Raw genomic sequence first — 19,292 nt, forward strand, 5'->3', positions numbered from 1 at the left:
CATTTGTGTTTGGTGAGTCCGACTGATCAGAGGCAGTAGGGATGACCAGGGATGTTCTCTTGATAAATTAGACAATTTTCCTGTCCTGCTAAGCATTAAAAATGGAATGAGTAAAAATGGAAAATGTATCGAGTAAAAAGTACATTATTTTCTTTAGGAATGTAGCGAAGTAAAACATGAGTCAATAGTAAAATGAAGTACAGATACCTAAAAAAACTACTTAAGTAGTACTTTAAAGTATTTTTACTTAAGTACTTTACACCACTGTCTATATGAGAGCACATTTGGCAATACAAATATACATTTGTCTCATGGAAAATAAACATTTCATATTATTGGGATTGGTGCGATGGACCCAGTTTGATTGACACTGACATCGTCCAATAAAAATACGAAGTTTCCCCTTAGACAAGCAATAGGAGCGGTGCATCGTGAACAGGGTGGGAACAACTCTGAGAGCTAGCTCTGAGGGAAGCTAGCTAGCTGTTTCCAAAAAGCCATATGATAACAGCCAGCAAGCCAAGTTGTGAAAGGTTATCTCAGCAAGCTAGGGTTTTTTGGGGTCCTAGCTAGCCACCATCCATCTCCACGGGCGTTTCAAATACCCCTTTTTCGGTATAATATGGTAATTTCATCAAGCGAAAAAGGACAGGTACGGCCGATCAGCTACTAAGTTCGCAGGTAAGAAGACCAGATGGATCTGTGATGTTCATTATTGCCAGCGTTTTAATTAGCTTCGCCAACTAGCCTGTTATGGTCTAACGGTAGCTGGCTGGGTAGCTAGATAGGTATGTTAGCTACAAACTGTGACCTCAAATCTGGAATAGAGGCACAGCCTGACAATAAAATACACTCCTTATTTAACGTTGTAGCTAAACGCTGAGAAATAGCATCTCGTTTAGCTACACACCAACGCTTACTTCACAAGCTAACTAACTGGCTAGATGGCTAACGTTAGTGTTAGCCATCTAGCTAGCTCGTCGAGCCAGGGTACCGACGGGTTAGCTTGGCTGGCTTTGATTGTTGCTGTCTCACGGATTCAGTTTCATGCAATACCCTCAGTTAGAAAACAATTAAATGATTATTGGTCAGAACCCGTCGTAATTGGGGCCCGTCGTCTTACATTTTGTCAAGGCATTTTAAACTTGGAATGCTTGCTTAGTTAACCAGCCAATTTACTGCATAACTAGTTAACTAGCTAGGCGACTTTTTTTGTAAAATGTCCCAAGCCATTTGCCACTCAATCACGGATCACCGGGTGCCCCTATCAAGAGCTTCTTAGCTAACTGATCTTTCACTCATGACTCTGTGGAAAAGCATTGATTGTCATCTGGACCTTGTCATGTTTTCCTAACGACCTAGCTAGTTAAGTTATTATTATTATTATTATTATTATTATTATTATTATTATTATTATAATTATTAACCCCACCAAGCTGGGTTAGCTTTACTGTCTGGCACGTTACCTGTGTTTACCTGTTTAACCTCTAGCCAACCAACATGTTATCAAGCTTATCTTTTGACAAAACGGGTTGGATCAAAGACATTGTTTTAATGCAGAAGTCATCATTCAAATAGTTACGTCTGTATCTGTGAGCGGAAACAACAGACAGAATGAGATGCAGTCACTGTGACTGCCCATCACAATATCATAAATGGGTTATGTTCCATGTTTGGCTTGTCAGAAGGAAATCCTGGACTAAAACATTATGTGTTACATGCTCATAGTGAATATGCAGGGTGCAAATGCCAAGTATCTATTGTCCTTGTCACCGTAAGAGAAATCCGAGCATCTGCGCCTGCAATTTAACGTCACTATCAGAAACCGCTATCGTTGAGGGGGTTCGATTAATCTCGCCCGGGCGCCCGTTCTTCCGTGTTTTGCTTCGGCTGAAAGTTGATTGCATTAGATTTGGAACTGGGCTGCCTCCCGGGCGTGAGCTAGGTTCCCCGTTCAAAGCCCACGGCGAAGTCGGCTCAAAACCAAAATTGTGTAATTAAGCACGTGTAGTAATTAGTAGGATTCTGGGTTTTCCCATGCAAAAAGGGATTGCTTTCAATAAAAACGCTTTATCAGAAAATTCAAACATTTATTTTAATAGAAAACATATGTTGTATGTGTCTGAACGATGCACCATGCTGCCTTGTTGACAACATGACCAAACGGCACAGATCACTGTTCTATTTGAGAAGGGCTTTCGCCCTTTTGACGTGACGGGCCTATGCCCGGTGCCCCGCGGCTCAGCATAATCGAATCCGCTCAGGGTCCTGTCCTGCGACAGCACTGTGAACGGCGGCACATTGAAGCATATGATTGGTCTGGTTATGTAAGGGATCAAGGGGATTGGATGCGCGTTTTTAAAGAAACGCCCCTCAAGATTAGTGTCGGAGCTCGATGGAGAGGGAACGCGGCAGCGCTGTGTTATGAACAATGTTGTCAACAAAATGAGGTTGCTGTTACTCTCGTCCCGATTACAGAATGCAGCCTTTTGACAGCGTAAAGTCGATTTAATCCTCACATGTATTAGTCCCCTCGTTTGGTGATTGGCATTTAGGCTGGGACAACGAAAAGGCACTAGGCTGACCTACAGTGTAGTATGTTTTAGCAGGTAAGTTTGGTAAAGTGGACAGATTATTATTATTTTTTTAACTATCAAAATACATTTATCAAACACTGGGAACCCAGAAGTGTAATTTGACATTTTAGTATTGTGGAGATGGTAGGGGGGACTCACAACTCATAAACATAATATTATGTCTATGTAGAGTAAGATGATGACAGGGCTCTTCAACTAGTAGGAATAAACCACCTGAATAATGATTTTCATTAGATTTTTCTTTAAGGTTGGGTGATTTTGAGAAATGTAATTGTTATAACAAGAACATTTTCAAACACCCGGCACTTGGGAAACAGGTCAGGGGTCAGGGGTGGCCAACCCCTCCTGGAGAGCAAGCAGGATTTTCTTCCAGCCCTATTTTTTTTAAAGAGAGTTCACCTAAAAATACAAAATGTTTGTGACCTCTTGTGATGGTTGTGAGGTTGCTTTGGGCCCCTCAATTCAGCCATTTCCAACACCAGGTGCTCTCGGGAGGCCAACTGGGCGAGAGGGGTTTGACCTTTTGCTTTGGCCATCTGCTTGTGGAGAATCAAAGCATGTACTGTAGCAATGTCCGCAAAGTGGTTAAAAAAAAGAGTCTTATACCACTTCCTGGTCTTGTGGAGGACCTTGTAGTAGCCTATCAGAGCATCAGATAGGTCGACACCCCCCCCACGCTGGCATTGCAGTCCTTCACAGAAACAGGAATGGGGACATTCTTCCTTTTTCACCCTCCTTGAGACATGGTTGTTATTGAATGCCTTATGCTGCAAGGTTACTTCCCTAGTGTCCTTCCATTTCACAACAAGCAGCTTGTTAGTCCTGATGCAACATATTGTCCCCCTCGCCGCTGTCTTGGTCATGTGGTTTACCTTGGTCTTGGGGAAACCCATTCTGATAGGATGAATGGTGCCACAAGCCCCTATTGTATTTTTCAAGAGATCTATGAAAAGTGGATGTAGAACCATCAGACGGGGTGATTGACACAGCAGTGGGGGGTGAAGACCCAAATGTCATCATCCAAATCCTCTGCATCCTCCACTCTGTGGTGAATAAAATAAAGGGATATATTGTTGTAAGACACACAGAATTACAGTTGACTAAATTTACAAAACGACATTACTGTAAAGTAAAAACACCAAGCCTAAACTTTATCTGTACAGTGATGCTGGCATTAAGATTGCACTCAATGAATGAGCTGTATAAGACCATAAGTAAACAGGAAAACGCTCATCCAGAGGCAGCGCTCCTAGTGGCCGGGGACTTTAATGCAGGGAAACTTAAATCTGTTCTACCTAATTTCTACCAGCATGTTAAATGTGCAACCAGAGGGAAACAAACTCTAGACCACCTTTACTCCACACACAGAGACGCGTACAAAGCTCTCCCTCGCCCTCCATTTGGCAAATCTGACCATAACTCTATCCTCCTGATTCCTGCTTATAAGCAAAAACTAAAGCAGGAAGCACCAGTGACTCGGTTAATAAAAAAGTGGTCAGATGATGCAGATGCTAAACTACAGGACTGTTTTGCTAGCACAGACTGGAATATGTTCCAGGGATTCTTCAAATAGCATTGAGGAGTACACCACATCAGTTACTGGCTTCATCAATAAGTGCATCGATGACGTCGTCCCATTAGTGACTGTACGTACACACCCCAACCAGAAGCCATGGATTACAGGCAACATCCGCACTGAGCTAAAGGGTAGCGCTGCCGCTTTCAAGGAGCGGGACTCTAACCCGGACACTTATAAGAAATCCCGCTATGCCCTCCGACGAACCATCAAACAGGCAAAGAGTCAATACCGGACTAAGATTTAATCGTACTACACCGGCTCTGACACTCGTCAGATGTGGCAGGGCTTGAAAACTACTACAGACTACAAAAGGAAGCACAGCCGCGAGCTGCCCAGTGACACAAGCCTACCAGACGAGCTAAATCACTTCTATGCTCGCTTCGAGGGAAGCAACACTGAAGCATGCATTAGAGCACCAGCTGTTCCGGATGACTATGGGATCACTCTCCGTAGCCGATGTGAGTAAGACTTTTAAGCAGGTCAACATTCACAAGGCCGCAGGGCCAGACGGATTACCAGGACGTGTACTCCGAGCATGTGCTGACCAACTGGCAAGTGTCTTCACTGACATTTTCAACATGTCCCTGACTGAGTCTGTAATACCAACATCTTTCAAGCAGACCACCATAGTCCCTGTGCTCAAGGACACTAAGATAACCTGCCTAAATGACTACCGACCCGTAGCACTCACGTCTGTAGCCATGAAGTACTTTGAAAGGCTGTTCATGGCTCACATCATCACCATTATCCCAGAAACCCTAGACCCACTCCAATTTGCATACCGCCCCAACAGATCCACAGATGATGCAATCTCTATTGCACTCCACACTGCCCTTTCCCACCTGGACAAAAGGAAAACCTACTTGAGAATGCTATTCATTGACTACAGCTCAGCGTTCAACACCATAGTGCCTTCAAAGCTCATCACTAAGCTAAGGATCCTGGGACTAATCACCTCCCTCTGCAACTGGATCCTGGACTTCCTGACGGGCCGCCCCCAGGTGGTAAGGGTAGGTAACAGACCATCTGCCACACTGATCCTCAACACGGGGGCCCCTCAGGGGTGCGTGCTCAGTCCCCTCCAGTACTCCCTGTTCACTCATGACTGCATGGCCAGGCACGACTCCAACATCATCATTAAGTTTGCTGACGACACAACAGTGGTAGGCCTGATCACTGACAACGATGAGACAGCCTATAGGGAGGAGGTCCAAGACCTGGCCGTGTGGTGCCAGGATAACAACCTCTCCCTCAATGTGATCAAGACAAAGGAGATGATTGTGGACTACAGGAAAAAAAAAGAAGAGGACTGAGCACGCCCCCATTGTCATCGACGGGGCTGTAGTGGAACAGGTTGAGAGCTTCAAGTTCCTTGGTGTCCACATCACCAACAAACTATCATGGTCCAAACACACCAAGATAGTCGTGAAGAGGGCACGACAAAGCCTATTCCCCCTCAGGAGACTGAAAAGATTTTGCATGGGTCCTCAGATCCTCAAAAAGTTATACAGCTGCACCATCAAGTCCTGTGTAGCTCAGTTGGTAGAGCATGGCGTTTGCAAGCCAGGGTTGTGGGTTCGATTCCCACGGGAGGCCAGTATGAAAAATGTATGCACTCACTAACTGTAAGTCGCTCTGGATAAGAGCGTCTGCTAAATGACTAAATCGAGAGCATCCTGACTGGTTGCATCACCGCCTGGTATGGCAACTGCTCGGCCTCCGACCGCAAGGCACTACAGAGGGTAGTGTGTACGGCCAGGTACATCACTGGGGCCAAGCTTCCTGCCATCCAGGACCTCTATACCAGGCGGTGTCAGAGGAAGGCCCTCAAAATTGTCAAAGACTCCAGCCACCCTAGTCATAGACTGTTCTCTCTGCTACCGCACAGCAAGCGGTACCGGAGCGCCAAGCCTAGGTCCAAAAGGCTTCTCAACAGCTTCTACCCCCAAGCCATAAGACTCCTGAACAGCTAATCATTGCTACCTCGACTATTTGCACTGCCCCCCCACCCCCTGCTATCTTTTTACGTTGCTGCTACTCTGTCTATTATTTATGCATAGTCACTTTAACTCTACCCACATGTACATATTACCTCAACTACCTCAACTAGCCGGTGCCCCCGCACATTGACTCTGTACCGGTACCCCCCTGTATATAGCCTCCCTACCTGTTATTTTATTTTACTGCTGCTCTTTTTCGTTATTTGCTTTTTAAAAATTTTTTTACTTAACACTTAGAAGAAAAAAAAAAATATATATATATATACACACACACACACAGTGGGGAAAAAGTATTTAGTCAGCCACCAATTGTGCAAGTTCTCCCACTTAAAAAGATGAGAGAGGCCTGTAATTTTCATCATAGGTACACATCAACTATGACAGACAAATTGAGAAAAAGAAATCCAGAAAATCACATTGTATGATTTTTAATGAATTTATTTGCAAATTATGGTGGAAAATAAGTATTTGGTCAATAACAAAAGTTTCTCAATACTTTGTTTAATACACTTTGTTGGTAATGACACAGGTCAAACGTTTTCTGTAAGTCTTCACAAGGTTTTCACACACTGTTGCTGGTATTTTGGCCCATTCCTCCATGCAGATCTCCTCTAGAGCAGTGATGTTTTGGGGCTGTCGCTGGGCAACACGGACTTTCAACTCCCTCCAAAGATTATCTATGAGGTTGAGATCTGGAGACTGGCTAGGCCACGTTTCGCTGGGTCTTTCAGCATGACAATGATCCCAAACACACCGCCCAGGCAACGAAGGAGTGGCTTCGTAAGAAGCATTTCAAGGTCCTGGAGTGGCCTAGCCAGTCTCCAGATCTCAACCCCATAGAAAATCTTTGGAGGGAGTTGAAAGTCCGTGTTGCCCAGCGACAGCCCCAAAACATCACTGCTCTAGAGGAGATCTGCATGGAGGAATAGGTCAAAATTGGGCCAGCAACAGTGTGTGAAAACCTTGTGAAGACTTACAGAAAACGTTTGACCTGTGTCATTACCAACAAAGTGTATTAAACAAAGTATTGAGAAACTTTTGTTATTGACCAAATACTTATTTTCCACCATAATTTGCAAATAAATTCATTAAAAATCCTACAATGTGATTTTCAGGATTTTTTTTTCTCATTTTGTCTGTCATAGTTGACGTGTACCTATGATGAAAATTACAGGCCTCTCTCATCTTTTTAAGTGGGAGAACTTGCACAATTGGTGGCTGACTAAATACTTTTTTTCCCCACTGTATATATATTAGTGTAACAGTCAAAAGTTTGGACACCTACTCATTCAAAGGTTTTTCAATATTCCTACATTTTTTTTACATTGTAGAATAATAGTGAAGACATCAAAACAATTTGCTGCAGGAGGGACTGGTGCACTTCACAAAATAGATTGCATCATGAGGAAGGAAAATTATGTGGATATATTGAAGCAACATCTTAAGACATCAGTCAGGAAGTTAAAGCTTGGTCGCAAATGGGTCTTCCAAATGGACAATGACCCCAAGCATACTTCCAAAGTTGTGGCAAAATGGCTTAAGGACAACAAAGTCAAGGTATTGGAGTGGCCATCACAAAGCCCTGACCTCAATCCTGTAGAAAATGTGTGGGCAGAACTGAAAAAGCGTGTGCGAGCAAGGAGGCCTACAAACCTGACTCAGTTACACCAGCTCTGTCAGGAGGAATGGGCCAAAATTCACCAAACTTATTGTGGGAAGCTTGTGGAAGGTTACCCAAAACGTTTGACCCAAGTTTAACAATTTAAAGGCAATGCTACCAAATACTAATTGAGTGTATGTAAACTTCTGACCCACTGGGATTGTGATGAAATAAATAAAAGCTGAAATAAATCATTCTCTGTACTATTATTCTGACATTTCACATTCTTAAAATAAAGTGGTGATCCTAACTGACCTAAGACAGGGAATTTATATTAGGATTAAATGTCAGGAATTGTGAAAAAAATGGAGTTTAAATGTATTTGGCTAAGGTGTATGTAAACTTCTGATTTCAACTGTGTATATATGTGTGTGTGTATATATATGTATGTGTATATATATATATATATGTGTGTGTGTGTGTGTGTGTGTGTGTATGTGTGTATATATATATTTGTATCTGTAATATTAGTTAGTTATTTCAGTTGTGCTACCAGTTATCAACATTATGTTTGAAAAAAGATAAAGCCCAGTAGTTATTCTGTGACTTTAGCTAATACGCTTTATTTTTGCTAACCATGTTAACGTTTCGAAACTAAACCTGGTATCTGTATCGAAGTAAGTTCTGTTATGGTGACAACACTACCTAAGACTACATTGAGTCAGTCGATACGAGGAACAGTCGGTTGTATTTGACAAAAATGTTACTACAAACTATTGCAAACAAAGGCCTGCCTTTACACAGGACTAACAAAGGTACACAGCAAAGGTTTAAGAATTTAAAGTATCGACTGATAGCGACTCAATGTAGTCTGTGGTAGTGTTGTCATGGGTTCAGTCCTCCCTGTCGTCGCCAGTCAACTCCATCGAGAATCTCCGCTATGTAGATTACTGCTATTGTTGGTCTGAAATATAGTATCTGACTCTCTCCTTTTTTGAAACTTTTTTTTTCTTGAACAAGTCATCACTCAAAATATAGGCCTATCTGTTTGTGTTTTTAGCATTATGAAGATTACATGCCAGCAGGTGCACTTATCTTATTCCAGCCGGTTTCCTGTAGCTGGATGAAAGCGTAGCTAGATGACTGAATGGAATGGAAATGTTGAGCGGCTTCACTGCAGGTAGATTGTAAATAATAAAGTCCTCTGTTTTCATACCCAGTCTGCTCTGCTCAACATGATCTTCTTTTGAGTTCAATATTTCCCTTTCTGTCCTCACTGGAAAAAACATTTTGTGACTGGGTCGCCGTGTGAGAGCGAGGGGGAGGCGTGTGCGGAGCAGGGGGTGAAGTGTAGTTTCTGTAATTATTGTCACACTTGACAGGCCTCTTCACAGTCTCAAATGTAAGGTTCCTTGGATGGGAAGAGGGAGACTGTATCCCAGTGCGCTGGGAGTCTAGGGGGAGGAAAGAGGGGGAGGGGGAAGCTATAGCTCGCCAGGGGAAGGGGGTCAGGCTATTTATAAAGGGCCATTTCCTTTAAGGCTAAAAGTCACCCCAGTCCATGGAGAGATTTACTGGACTGGCGATAACTGGTCATTGGGAGCCTCTCTAGCCCTGTGGAGAAGAAGGCCTTTCCCTCTCCCAGGCCTCAGCCCCTTCCCCAGGCTCTAGCCCCTTCCCCAGGCTCTAGCCCCTTCCCCAGGCTCTAGCCCCTTCCCCAGGCTCTATCCCCTTCCCCAGGCTCTAGCCCCCTCCCCAGGCCTCAGCCCCTTCCCCAGGCCTCAGCCCCTTCCCCAGGCTCTAGCCCCCTCCCCAGGCTCTAGCCCCTTCCCCAGGCCTCAGCCCCTTCCCCAGGCTCTAGCCCCCTCCCCAGGCTCTAGCCCCTTCCCCAGGCTCTAGCCCCTTCCCCAGGCCTCAGCCCCTTCCCCAGGCTCTAGCCCCCTCCCCAGGCCTCAGCCCCTTCCCCAGGCTCTAGCCCCCTCCCCAGGCTCTAGCCCCTTCCCCAGGCTCTAGCCCCCTCCCCAGGCCTCAGCCCCTTCCCCAGGCTCTAGCCCCTTCCCCAGGCTCTAGCCCCTTCCCCAGGCTCTAGCCCCCTCCCCAGGCTCTAGCCCCCTCCCCAGGCCTCAGCCCCTTCCCCAGGCTCTAGCCCCCTCCCCAGGCTCTAGCCCCCTCCCCCAGGCCTCAGCCCCCTTCCCCAGGCCTCAGCCCCTTCCCCAGGCTCTAGCCCCTCCCCAGGCCTCAGCCCCTTCCCCAGGCTCTAGCCCCTTCCCCAGGCTCTAGCCCCCTCCCCAGGCTCTAGCCCCCTCCCCAGGCCTCAGCCCCTTCCCCAGGCTCTAGCCCCTTCCCCAGGCTCTAGCCCCCTCCCCAGGCCTCAGCCCCTTCCCCCAGGCCTCAGCCCCTTCCCCAGGCTCTAGCCCCTCCCCAGGCCTCAGCCCCCTTCCCCAAGCTCTAGCCCCTTCCCCAGGCTCTGGCCCCCTCCCCCAGGCTCTAGCCCCTTCCCCAGGCTCTAGCCCCTTCCCCAGGCTCTAGCCCCTTCCCCAGGCCTCAGCCCCTTCCCCAAGCTCTAGCCCCCTCCCCAGGCTCTAGCCCCTTCCCCAGGCCTCAGCCCCTTCCCCAGGCTCTAGCCCCCTCCCCAGGCCTCAGCCCCTTCCCCAGGCTCTAGCCCCTTCCCCAGGCTCTCAGCCCCCTTCCCCAGGCTCTAGCCCCCTCCCCAGGCCTCAGCCCCTTCCCCAGGCCTCAGCCCCTTCCCCAGGCTCTAGCCCCCTCCCCAGGCCTCAGCCCCCCTCCCCAGGCTCTAGCCCCTCCCCAGGCTCTAGCCCCTTCCCCAGGCTCTAGCCCCCTCCCCAGGCTCTAGCCCCTTCCCCAGGCTCTAGCCCCCTCCCCAGGCCTCAGCCCCTTCCCCAGGCTCTAGCCCCCTCCCCAGGCCTCAGCCCCTTCCCCAGGCTCTAGCCCCTTCCCCAGGCTCTAGCCCCTTCCCCAGGCTCTAGCCCTTTCCCCAGGCTCTAGCCCCCTCCCCAGGCCTCAGCCCCCTCCCCAGGCCTCAGCCCCTTCCCCAGGCTCTAGCCCCCTCCCCAGGCTCTAGCCCCTTCCCCAGGCTCTCAGCCCCCTCCCCAGGCCTCAGCCCCTTCCCCAGGCTCTAGCCCCTTCCCCAGGCCTCAGCCCCTTCCCCAGGCCTCAGCCCCTTCCCCAGGCTCTAGCCCCCTCCCCAGGCTCTAGCCCCTTCCCCAGGCTCTAGCCCCCTCCCCAGGCCTCAGCCCCTTCCCCAGGCTCTAGCCCCTTCCCCAGGCCTCAGCCCCCTCCCCAGGCTCTAGCCCCCTCCCCAGGCCTCAGCCCCTTCCCCAGGCTCTAGCCCCCTCCCCCAGGCCTCAGCCCCTTCCCCAGGCTCTAGCCCCTTCCCCAGGCTCTAGCCCCTTCCCCAGGCTCTAGCCCCTTCCCCAGGCTCTAGCCCCCTCCCCAGGCCTCAGCCCCTTCCCCAGGCTCTAGCCCCTTCCCCAGGCCTCAGCCCCTTCCCCAGGCTCTAGCCCCCTCCCCAGGCTCTAGCCCCTTCCCCAGGCCTCAGCCCCTTCCCCAGGCTCTAGCCCCCTCCCCAGGCCTCAGCCCCTTCCCCAGGCTCTAGCCCCTTCGCCAGGCTCTAGCCCCTTCCCCAGGCTCTAGCCCCTTCCCCAGGCTCTAGCCCCTTCCCCAGGCTCTAGCCCCTTCCCCAGGCTCTATCCCCTTCCCCAGGCTCTAGCCCCTTCCCCAGGCCTCAGCCCCTTCCCCAGGCTCTAGCCCCCTTCCCCAGGCTCTAGCCCCTTCCCCAGGCTCTAGCCCCTTCCCCAGGCCTCAGCCCCTTCCCCAGGCTCTAGCCCCCTCCCCAGGCCTCAGCCCCTTCCCCAGGCTCTAGCCCCTTCCCCAGGCTCTAGCCCCCTTCCCCAGGCTCTAGCTCCTTCCCCAGGCTCTAGCCCCTCCCCCAGGCCTCAGCCCCTTCCCCCAGGCTCTAGCCCCTTCCCCAGGCCCCAGCCCCTTCCCCAGGCCCTAGCCCCTCCCCCAGGCTCTAGCCCCTTCCCCAGGCTCTAGCCCCCTCCCCAGGCCTCAGCCCCTTCCCCAGGCCTCAGCCCCTTCCCCAGGCTCTAGCCCCCTCCCCAGGCCTCAGCCCCTTCCCCAGGCTCTAGCCCCTTCCCCAGGCTCTAGCCCCTTCCCCAGGCTCTAGCCCCCCTCCCCAGGCTCTAGCCCCCTTCCCCAGGCTCTAGCCCCCTCCCCAGGCCTCAGCCCCTTCACCAGGCTCTAGCCCCTTCCCCAGGCCTCAGCCCCTTCCCCAGGCTCTAGCCCCTTCCCCAGGCTCTAGCCCCTTCCCCAGGCTCTAGCCCCTTCCCCAGGCTCTAGCCCCTTCCCCAGGCCTCAGCCCCTTCCCCAGGCCTCAGCCCCTTCCCCAGGCTCTAGCCCCCTCCCCAGGCCTCAGCCCCTTCCCCAGGCTCTAGCCCCTTCCCCAGGCTCTAGCCCCTTCCCCAGGCTCTAGCCCCTTCCCCAGGCTCTAGCCCCCTCCCCAGGCCTCAGCCCCTTCCCCAGGCTCTAGCCCCTCCCCAGGCCTCAGCCCCTTCCCCAGGCTCTAGCCCCTTCCCCAGGCTCTAGCCCCTTCCCCAGGCTCTAGCCCCTTCCCCAGGCTCTAGCCCCTCCCCAGGCCTCAGCCCCCTTCCCCCGGCTCTAGCCCCTTCCCCAGGCTCTAGCCCCTTCCCCAGGCTCTAGCCCCTTCCCCAGGCTCTAGCCCCTTCCCCAGGCTCTAGCCCCTTCCCCCAGGCCCCAGCCCCCTCCCCAGGCCTCAGCCCCTTCCCCCAGGCTCTAGCCCCCTCCCCAGGCTCTAGCCCCTTCCCCAGGCTCTAGCCCCCTCCCCAGGCCTCAGCCCCTTCCCCAGGCTCTAGCCCCCTCCCCAGGCTCTAGCCCCTTCCCCAGGCCTCAGCCCCTTCCCCAGGCCTCAGCCCCTTCCCCAGGCCTCAGCCCCTTCCCCCAGGCCTCAGCCCCTTCCCCAGGCTCTAGCCCCCTCCCCAGGCTCTAGCCCCCTCCCCAGGCTCTAGCCCCTCCCCCAGGCTCTAGCCCCCTCCCCAGGCCTCAGCCCCTTCCCCAGGCTCTAGCCCCCTCCCCAGGCCTCAGCCCCTTCCCCAGGCTCTAGCCCCTTCCCCAGGCGCTAGCCCCTCCCCAGGCCTCAGCCCCTTCCCCAGGCTCTAGCCCCCTTCCCCAGGCTCTAGCCCCTTCCCCAGGCTCTAGCCCCCTCCCCAGGCCTCAGCCCCCTCCCCAGGCTCTAGCCCCCTTCCCCAGGCTCCTAGCCCCTTCCCCAGGCTCTAGCCCCCTCCCCAGGCTCTAGCCCCTTCCCCAGGCCTCAGCCCCCTTCCCCAGGCTCCTAGCCCCCTCCCCAGGCCTCAGCCCCCTCCCCAGGCTCTAGCCCCCCTCCCCAGGCCTCAGCCCCTTCCCCAGGCTCTAGCCCCTTCCCCCAGGCCTCAGCCCCTTCCCCAGGCCTCAGCCCCTTCCCCAGGCTCTAGCCCCCTCCCCAGGCCTCAGCCCCTTCCCCAGGCTCCTAGCCCCCTTCCCCAGGCTCTAGCCCCTTCCCCAGGCTCTAGCCCCTTCCCCAGGCTCTAGCCCCCTCCCCAGGCCTCAGCCCCTTCCCCAGGCTCTAGCCCCTTCCCCAGGCTCTAGCCCCTTCCCCAGGCTCTAGCCCCTTCCCCAGGCTCTAGCCCCTTCCCCAGGCTCTAGCCCCCTCCCCAGGCTCTAGCCTGCTCCCTGAGGTCTACAGTGTACAGCAACAGTCAGCAGCCCTGCCATTCAGTCAAGGGGGGGGCCCCTGCTCCACTTCCCAGCCCTCCTCTCCACGTCCCAGCCCTCCTCTCCACTTCTCAGCCCTCCTCTCCAGAGCCTCTTGGTGGAGTGCAGATCTTGGTGGAGTGCAGTGACGTGGCCTCATTTACTAAATGTGTGTCTCATTCACAAGCCCTGCATCCTGCCTCGCGCCGCACAGCTCTGCCTAGAGGGCAAGGCTAGCTAGCATTAGCCACTTTGTACAGACTAGATTTGAGCTGAAACAGTATCAAAAGCAGTCCAGACAAAGTGGTGACTAGCCTAACGGGTGGCAGGTAGAGTCCTGGTTGGATTTCTGGAGGCAAAAATGTCACTGTGCCCTTGAGCAAGGCACTTTACCCCAATAGGATAATAAAAATGACGGCCTCATTGGCTAAGTGTACATTTCTACTCTGTATTGCATGAGCACAGTATACATGATCTCAATTTGAGCTCCAAGACGGCGACAATTTATAAAAGTGAAAAAATAGATTGCTCTGATTTTTATAGGCTTGCCGTAGTTTTAAGAACTCCGTAGCTTGTTCTCAAACGATGACGTCATATCTGAATTCCTCCGTCTTTATGCACCTTCGACATTGCTACAGTGGCACCTTGACCCCTGACCCCACTCCCTGCGAGTGTCTCTGGGAGATGGGATATACAATAAAAACATTTATAAAATGACTAATATAAGCACCCCCAAATAATACAAATATGAATTATTAGCATCGAGTCTTCTTGGGTATGACGCTACAAGCTTGGCACACCTGTATTTGGAGAGTTTCTCCCATTCTTCTAAGCAGATCCTTTCAAGCTCTGTCAGGTTGGATGGGGAGCGTTGCTGCACAGCTATTTTCAGGTCTCTACAGAGATGTTCGATCGGGTTGAAGTCCGGGCTCTGGCTGGGCCACTCAAGGACATTCAGAGACTTGTCCTGATGCCACTCCTGCGTTTTCTTGGCTGTGTGCTGAGTGTCGTGGTGAACCTTCGCCCCCAGTCCAGTCTGAGGTTGCCTTTTGGCAAACTCCAAGCGGGCTGTCATGTACCTTCTACCGTAAAGTCCTGATTGTTGGAGTGCTGCAGAGATGGTTGTCCTTCTAGAAGGTTCTCCCATCTCCACAGAGGAAATCTGGAGCTCTGTCAAAGTGACCATCGAGGTCTTGGTCACCTCCCTGACCAAAGCCCTTCTCCCCCCGATTGATCAGTTTGGCCGGGCGGCCAGCTCTAGGAAGTCTTGGTGGTTCTAAACTTCTTCCATTTAAGAATGATGGAGGCCATTGTGTTCTTGGGGACCTTCAATGGAAACCGGATGCACCGGAGCTCAATTTCGAGTCTCCTAGCAAAGGGTCTGCATACTTATGTAAATAAGCTATGTCGGTTTTAGATTTTATATACATTTGCAAAACATTCTAAAAACCTGTTTTCGCTTTGTCATTATTGGGGTATTGTGTGTAGATTGAGGGAAAATAATTAATCCATTTTAGAATAAGGCTGTAACATAACAAAATGTGGGAAAAGTCAACGGGTCTGAATCGTTTCCGAATGCACTGTATGTCAATAATAATAATATTAGGGACTCATAAAATCTTATTTTTTGCCTGATTTGCTAGATTCCCCCCCCCCCCCCCCCTCCCCAAATTCAGTTTTATCAGATTTTTGTTTTTCCAGGTTTCTGTTTTTTCACTTTTTTTCAGGTTTTCAAAAAAATAAAATAAAATAAATAATGTCCAATTTTGTAGTTTTTTCTAATTTCACAACAATGCTTAAACCACATCAAGAGACCACCTTTTGAGGTCTGGGAAAAATAGATATTTAGATTTTTGTGATTAGTTACCCTTTAATGCAAGTGTGCACCAGCCAGAGACCGTTGTTTGGTTAGTGATGTTGCCGTAGCGATCGTGATTGCAAAGTTTGATAAACAAATGGCCACTGGATTGATGCAAATAATCATGATATCATTCTGCCAGGTCGGCCTTTCCATCTCTACCAGAAGAAGGTTATCATTAGCATCATCGCTAACGGCTACACAAAATGTATACATGCGCGCGCAGACAGACAGACAGACAGACCGACAGACAGACAGACAGATTGGGGCATTCCTGTGCCGTTTCAGAAAGTTGCAGGGAAAATACCAATCACTGACGCATTTTGTTAATGTCTTTATTAACTTGGGCAAATTTAATGCATTGTGTGTAATAAGTTGAATACATTTAGTTGATTTCCTACTAGGTTCAATACATTTTTGAATATTGTTGATCTCCGTAATTCCGTCCTCGTTCTCCACAACACCAATTATATAGGGTCCTATAAGATGTGGTTCAGTTTTAATCTAATTGTTTCTGCTTTAGCTCCACTTCCTGTAAATTCCTTTTACCAGTCTGTCTAAAGCTCTGGTTACCTCAGAGAGAACACTCACTTTTCTCTGGTAAGATGTGGCTGAAAACTCCCTCTGGTCAAATGATAACTCTGCTCTATTAGGTGGTTCACGTTTTGGACTAAATTGAGTAATGGAGGAAAAAAGAAGCTCACCGCAATCTTACCTCACTTCTCTAATGCACTTGCCAGATCCAATATTGCATAAAGCTGAGCTGCCTTTCACTTCCTCATTTCTGGTTGATGATATGTCTCTCTGGCTGACTGGTTTTACTATGGCTGCTCATGCGTGTGGACACATGTCTCAACACTCATTTAATAACCTGGGGTTGGAACTAAAATGTATTTTCCAATCGTTTCGTTCTGAACAGAACCCACATTTTTGTTTTGTTTTATTCCACTGTCAAAACCAGCAAAATAAAGTTCTGAACTGGTTCGAACCCCAAGTTTATATCATACCTTTCTGTTCCTTTTTTAACCTGTGAAGTCAACAGTTTTTTTCACATTTAGCTCATTAAATGACTTCACTAATCGGTGTGGATAGAGCAGGCGAGCTGGTTGTTTACATGACTTCACTAATCGGTGTGGATAGAGCAGGCGAGCTGGTTGTTTACATGACTTCACTAATCGGTGTGGATAGAGCAGGCGAGCTGGTTGTTTACATGACTTCACTAATCGGTGTGGATAGAGCAGGCGAGCTGGTTGTTTACATGACTTCACTAATCGGAGTGGATAGAGCAGGCGAGCTGGTTGTTTACATGACTTCACTAATCGGTGTGGATGGAGCAGGCGAGCTGGTTGTTTACATGACTTCACTAATCGGTGTGGATGGAGCAGGCGAGCTGGTTGTTTACATGACTTCACTAATCGGTGTGGATGGAGCAGGCGAGCTGGTTGTTTACATGACTTCACTAATCGGTGTGGATAGAGCAGGCGAGCTGGTTGTTTACATGACTTCACTAATCGGTGTGGATAGAGCAGGCGAGCTGGTTGTTTACATGACTTCACTAATCGGTGTGGATAGAGCAGGCGAGCTGGTTGTTTACATGACTTCACTAATCGGTGTGGATAGAGCAGGCGAGCTGGTTGTTTACATGACTTCACTAATCGGTGTGGATAGAGCAGGCGAGCTGGTTGTTTACATGACTTCACTAATCGGTGTGGATAGAGCAGGCGAGCTGGTTGTTTACATGACTTCACTAATCGGTGTGGATAGAGCAGGCGAGCTGGTTGTTTACATGACTTCACTAATCGGTGTGGATAGAGCAGGCGAGCTGGTTGTTTACATGACTTCACTAATCGGTGTGGATGGAGCAGGCGAGCTGGTTGTTTACATGACTTCACTAATCGGTGTGGATGGAGCAGGCGAGCTGGTTGTTTACATGACTTCACTAATCGGTGTGGATAGAGCAGGCGAGCTGGTTGTTTACATGACTTCACTAATCGGTGTGGATAGAGCAGGCGAGCTGGTTGTTTACATGACTTCACTAATCGGTGTGGATAGAGCAGGCGAGCTGGTTGTTTACATGACTTCACTAATCGGTGTGGATAGAGCAGGCGAGCTGGTTGTTTACATGACTTCACTAATCGGTGTGGATAGAGCAGGCGAGCTGGTTGTTTACATGACTTCACTAATCGGTGTGGATAGAGCAGGCGAGCTGGTTGTTTACATGACTTCACTAATCGGTGTGGATAGAGCAGGCGAGCTGGTTGTTTACATGACTTCACTAATCGGTGTGGATAGAGCAGGCGAGCTGGTTGTTTACATGACTTCACTAATCGGTGTGGATAGAGCAGGCGAGCTGGTTGTTTACATGACTTCACTAATCGGTGTGGATAGAGCAGGCGAGCTGGTTGTTTACATGACTTCACTAATCGGAGTGGATAGAGCAGGCGAGCTGGTTGTTTACATGACTTCACTAATCGGTGTGGATAGAGCAGGCGAGCTGGTTGTTTAAATTACTTCACTAATCGGTGTGGATAGAGCAGGCGAGCTGGTTGTTTACATGACTTCACTAATCGGAGTGGATAGAGCAGGCGAGCTGGTTGTTTACATGACTTCACTAATCGGTGTGGATAGAGCAGGCGAGCTGGTTGTTTAAATTACTTCACTAATCGGTGTGGATAGAGCAGGCGAGCTGGTTGTTTACATGACTTCACTAATCGGAGTGGATAGAGCAGGCGAGCTGGTTGTTTACATGACTTCACTAATCGGTGTGGATAGAGCAGGCGAGCTGGTTGTTTACATGACTTCACTAATCGGTGTGGATAGAGCAGGCGAGCTGGTTGTTTAAATTACTTCACTAATCGGTGTGGATAGAGCAGGCGAGCTGGTTGTTTAAATTACTTCACTAATCGGTGTGGATAGAGCAGGCGAGCTGGTTGTTTACATGACTTCACTAATCGGTGTGGATAGAGCAGGCGAGCTGGTTGTTTACATGACTTCACTAATCGGTGTGGATAGAGCAGGCGAGCTGGTTGTTTGCATGACTTCACTAATCGGTGTGGATAGAGCAGGCGAGCTGGTTGTTTACATGACTTCACTAATCGGTGTGGATAGAGCAGGCGAGCTGGTTGTTTACATGACTTCACTAATCGGTGTGGATAGAGCAGGCGAGCTGGTTGTTTACATGACTTCACTAATCGGTGTGGATAGAGCAGGCGAGCTGGTTGTTTACATGACTTCACTAATCGGTGTGGATGGAGCAGGCGAGCTGGTTGTTTACATGACTTCACTAATCGGTGTGGATAGAGCAGGCGAGCTGGTTGTTTACATGACTTCACTAATCGGTGTGGATGGAGCAGGCGAGCTGGTTGTTTACATGACTTCACTAATCGGTGTGGATAGAGCAGGCGAGCTGGTTGTTTACATGACTTCACTAATCGGTGTGGATAGAGCAGGCGAGCTGGTTGTTTACATGACTTCACTAATCGGTGTGGATAGAGCAGGCGAGCTGGTTGTTTACATGACTTCACTAATCGGTGTGGATAGAGCAGGCGAGCTGGTTGTTTACATGACTTCACTAATCGGTGTGGATAGAGCAGGCGAGCTGGTTGTTTACATGACTTCACTAATCGGTGTGGATAGAGCAGGCGAGCTGGTTGTTTACATGACTTCACTAATCGGTGTGGATAGAGCAGGCGAGCTGGTTGTTTACATGACTTCACTAATCGGTGTGGATAGAGCAGGCGAGCTGGTTGTTTACATGACTTCACTAATCGGTGTGGATGGAGCAGGCGAGCTGGTTGTTTACATGACTTCACTAATCGGTGTGGATAGAGCAGGCGAGCTGGTTGTTTACATGACTTCACTAATCGGTGTGGATAGAGCAGGCGAGCTG

The 19,292-nt window shown here is 50.0% G+C and overlaps 1 protein-coding gene across 1 annotated transcript in view; it reads left to right on the forward strand.

Moving 5' to 3' along the window:
- The first annotated feature begins 273 nt into the window (after positions 1-273).
- Positions 274-19,292, forward strand: part of LOC121569953 (cytoplasmic protein NCK1-like) — a 118,192-nt gene continuing 99,173 nt past the window's right edge. The window contains exon 1 of the mRNA XM_045221431.1: positions 274-681. The gene's annotated coding sequence lies outside the window, so the exon portion shown is untranslated. The remainder of the gene's footprint in view (positions 682-19,292) is intronic.

This window comes from Coregonus clupeaformis, chromosome 7 (assembly GCF_020615455.1).
Source record: "Coregonus clupeaformis isolate EN_2021a chromosome 7, ASM2061545v1, whole genome shotgun sequence".
Classification (NCBI taxonomy): Eukaryota; Metazoa; Chordata; class Actinopteri; order Salmoniformes; family Salmonidae; genus Coregonus; species Coregonus clupeaformis.